We start from the raw sequence: 4,749 nt of genomic DNA, 5'->3' as shown, positions 1-4,749 counted from the left end.
CCATGCCCACGTCTCTTCATTTGTAAACTGAGAACACACTACATTTCACCGTGTGGGGCTGTTGGACAGATTAAATGAAATGCATGTGTCTGCAACAGAGCTTGGCATAAAGTCCTAACTGTTGGTCATTAGTATTATTCATTTAGGAAACATAAGAAGTAAAAATAATACCGAGTATCATACAACAGTATTCATAAAGCGTTTCTAGCTTTTCAGATGAGGAAACTCGTGGCAAGAGAAGCTGAGTGACTCGGGCCTAGAAGCAGGGAAGGGGACTCAACCATTTAACCAGTCAATGTCCTTGACTATGCAAAGCTCCAATGGCAACTTTCTGTTCTGTCCGTGTGTTGCAAGTTTACCGTGGAGTAGGGAAACAGAGCAGACGTGCCGAGGGCTGGTGCTTGCAATGTGTGGGGTGGTCTGCTGCTACAGTACACCAAAGCTGGGCCTATCCACGGAGCGCTGTTCCCAGCATTTGGGAGGTGGGGGCAGGAAGATCCAGAGTTCAAGGTTATCCTCGGCTACATTGTGAATTTGAGGGTCAGCCTGGGCTATAGAAGACCCTGTCTTAAAACCACGACGAACAAGACACCCTCACAGAAATACCAAGAATAATGTTTAACCCAGTATCTACACACTTGGGACCAACCACATGTTTTTATCTAGATCTCTATTTTTCAAGGATTTGCAGAAAATCTTACGCAAGGCTCTGACTGCCCTGGCCCTAACCCTGAGCTCCAACGGCCCTAGTAAGATGAGAAACCAGCTGTGGGATGAGTTGAGTCTTTGAACCCAATGCTTTCATCCTTTCTTCTTCAGAAGAAAAAAATGCTGGTAGGGGAACAATTTACTTTGTTTCGGTTTAATCTGTTCACTGTGGTGTCAGGCTGGCAAGGCTGTAACAGGCGAACATAGGTGTCTCTCCTTGGTCACTGCTTTTGATATGGTTGTAATGTCTTAATGACGTATTAATTACAAGCTTGCATGCATGTAATGAAATAGGAAAAAGGGTTCATAACCTTCTCTTTAATTATAATACTTGATGGAGGCTAGCTTGAGCGTGGCCCTCCTCCCCTCCATTGGCATTTTTGGGGTGGAGCTGCTTGCTTCAAAACCAGACTAAGGTTTCCTGGGAAGATGGCCCAGTGGGTGAGAGTTCTTGCTGTACAAATGTGAAGACCCTGAATTTGAATCCCCAGAACCCACGTAAAAGTGAGGACAGCAGCACCTCTGTACCCCAGTGCTCCTACAAGATGAGAAGCTGAGGCAGGAGAATCCCCGGAAGTTCCAGGGACAGGTGGCCTGGTGTATACGGTAGCAAATAGCAAAAGAGATTCTGTCTCCAACAAGATGGAAGGCAAGGACCAACATTGAACATCGTCCTCTGACCTCCACGTGAGTGCTGTTTATTTGGGCACCTGTGAATACACAGAGAGAGAGACAGAGACAGACAGAGAGAGAGAGAGAGAGAGAGACAGAGACAGAGACAGAGACAGAGACAGAGACAGAGACAGAGGGGGAGGAAGGGAGGAATGAGAGGAGAGGAAAGGAAAAACCACTCCATATCTGTATATGATATAAAAACTAAAACCCAAGTTCTATGCACAGGGAAGTAAGGACATCTTTCATGTGAGAGACAGGACATTGGAAGCTGGTACACCACTATTTGGTGGTAATATGCCTGAAGTGCGGCAATATTTATCCCCCTAGGTATTAAAACTATGACACATACGTGAGGCCATATCATTGTGACGTTATTAAGATTGTTATGATTATTGGGTAAGAGGCTACTGTTGATGTATAGAAGTTTTTGCCTAGTGGCCAGCAGAGACATCACTACCATAGAGATCCTCAGCTGGCCAGAGACCTGAAGCTTGCCAAATGAGGATTCCAATCACACTAACCATCTTATATTTCTATGTCTCTCTGTGACATTTTTATCACATTTCTTTGTTTACTTATTGTGTGTGTATGTGTGTGTGTGTGTGCGTGTGTGTGTGTGTGCGTGTGCGCGCGCATACATCTGTGGGCATGCATGTGCCATAGTGTATGTGTGGAAGTCAAAAGACAACTTTTGGGAGTTGGTTCTCTCCTTTCATTATGTGGGCACCAGGGATTAAACTCAGGTTGTCGGGCTTGGCACCAAGTACCTTTACCCCCAAGCCTTCTGGATGGCCCTCTTTGAGGTTTTAAGGCTTTGATCCTCAAAGTCAGAGGACACACAGAGAACATTTGCCCCATTGAGACTGGGGTCCAAGGTTGCCTATCTTCCATGTCTCAGGGATGAGAGGGCAGGGGGAGGAAGGGGTTGTCATTCCCCACAGAAATGTCAGCCCAGCCCCTCTGATGGGCCCCCGAGACCCACAGCCAAGGCTCCAGGTGAGTGAAGGAGATCTAAGGACCCAGAGCAGGTTACCGCTATTCTTGTTAACTGGCCACCTCATAGAAAAACAGCCAGTTCACAGTGGCATCTTGGAACCGGGAGGTGGCTCTGTTGGTGATGTGCTTGTTGAACAAGCGTGAGAACCTGAGTCAAGTCTCAGAACCCGTGTTTAAAAAATAAAAGCTGAGCACTGGGCACATGCCTGGAATCCCATTTGGGAGACAGGGACAAGAAGGTCCATTGGATTGACTGGCCAGCAAGTTTAGCTGAACCCCAAGCTCTAGGTTCAGGGAGAGACTCTGTCTCAAAAATACCAGGTGGACTCCTGACATTGACCTCTTCATGCACACTTGTGGACTTGCACATGTGTGTGCACATTCGTGAGCACACACATACATACATACAGAGCTTGTGTATTTTGAATACAAGTTTGGGCTTAACCAGAACACTTAAAGCCAGAATTAAAAAGGGACAGATATGAACTCTTTCATGATTTACAAATGACTGCCTTCCTTACCACCAAAAAAAAAGTGTCTCCCAAGCCATGAGGGATGAGAGAGGAGAAGGGCTGAGGACAGAGGCTGTAGAGACACTCCCCCCCACCCCCGTGACGGGACTCACACCCTCAGAGCTGTGAAAGATGAATCACGTACATCAGCACTTTGTATGGTCACCTTGAGAACCTTGCCAGGAGAGGCCACAATAGGCACTGCTGTTCTTTTCAGGAATTTGCCATTTTCTAGGGAACAGTGGGGATCTGTCTGGGGGCTAAATTACAAATAAAAATGAAACTTACATGTGAGTCACATGGCTTTCTGGGATGTCAGAAGGATCGAGAGAAAATGCCAGGTTTGGGCGTAGAGGGCATCCTTCTGTTCCCACCTTTCGGGCTAGGAGTGGCAGGCCCAAGCTTCTGGGCTGCGTCCTGCGAGTCACCGTGGTTAAGCTTCACTAAAGCAGACGTGTGGTCTCTACTTTCTAAATGAGACCACAGCTCAGGAATACAGTGGTTGTGTGGATCCCAACTCAAAATCCACATATCCTTCCCACCTGTCACAAGGTGGGGCTACTCTGCCTTCGGGTAGAGACAAGGTGGCTAATGGAGTCTCTCTGTCTCTCTGTTCCTCTCTCCCTCTCTCCCTTTCCCCCCTCTCTCTTTCCATCTGAAAGACCCTAACCCTTCAGGCTTACACCCTCCAAGCCCCAGGAGAATAAGGAACTAAAAAGAAAACTACTTCCAAGGGCAACCTGACTCAGCCATTATTCAACCACCCCTGCCACAATGTAACAACGTAAAAAGATTTCTGTTAAGAGATGCGCTCAGCTGTGACTGGGATAGTAGCAAGCAGGTGTTCCAGGAAGGACCACTGTGACCTTTGTGTAAACTCCACTCCCACCCTGATATCCCCCCTTGAGGTTTCAGGAAGAATGTACCTGTTGATGTAACTGTACCCCCTCTGTGATCACTCTGTGAAATGAAATTTTATGGGAATTGTAATCTTATGGCTTTTGTGGGTTTTTCCTTTAAAAGCCCCCATGTGGCTGCAGTAAGGTGCGACTCTTGCTCTCAGGACAAGAGTAGCCCATCGGTACAGTCGCTTCAATAAAAACCTCGTGCTGTTGCATCAACTGGACCGGAGTCTGGGTTCTTGGGGCACCCCCTCGAGAAGGTAGTACCCTGGATCTGGGGTCTATCACATCCCTCTTTCAGGACTTTGCACAGATTTGCCCGGACACCTGTCAGTGGTGGGTACAACACAGAAGGCTGTACTTTGAGGGAAACAGAGTGGATCCATTTGAGATTAAATTGCAAAATACAATGTAAAGACTGTGTCTTGTTCACAGCCCCGGAGAATGAAGAAGGCAGCCCCGTCCTCAGTGCCAGGCACACGCTCAACCCCTGAGCTTCACGCCGAGTTCTTCTGTGATCTCTGGTTGGTCGCTTGTTGGAAAGGCAACTGACAATCCAGCTTTGCCCTGAACAGTGGCGAGCATCGTGTAAACGGAGAGTATTTGTCACCCTACTCATTTATTCTGTTAATTTTCATAGGAAATTCTCCAAGAGCCATTTTGGATGCCGACAAATTTTGCATGTGCGTATGTTTGTGTGTGGTGTGTATGTATTCATGTTTGCATGCACGTGTGTGGCGTACACATGAGCATATGTGTCCATGTGAGTGTGAAAAGCCAGAGGTTGATGTTGGGCATTCTCAGTCACCCTCCTTTTATTTTTTTGAGACAGCATCCCTCTGGTCCTCATACTTGTGAGGCCTGTACTTTCCTGGAAGAACCATGTCCCCACCCTACATGCTACAGTTTCTCAGGACAGTGCAGGGCATGAGAGTTTGCATGTGATTTCCCTCCAC

This window comes from Peromyscus leucopus, chromosome 14 (genome assembly GCF_004664715.2).
Source record: "Peromyscus leucopus breed LL Stock chromosome 14, UCI_PerLeu_2.1, whole genome shotgun sequence".
NCBI classification, from domain to species: Eukaryota; Metazoa; Chordata; class Mammalia; order Rodentia; family Cricetidae; genus Peromyscus; species Peromyscus leucopus.
The sequence above is the reverse complement of the archived record's forward strand: the minus strand, read 5'-3'. Positions refer to the sequence as shown.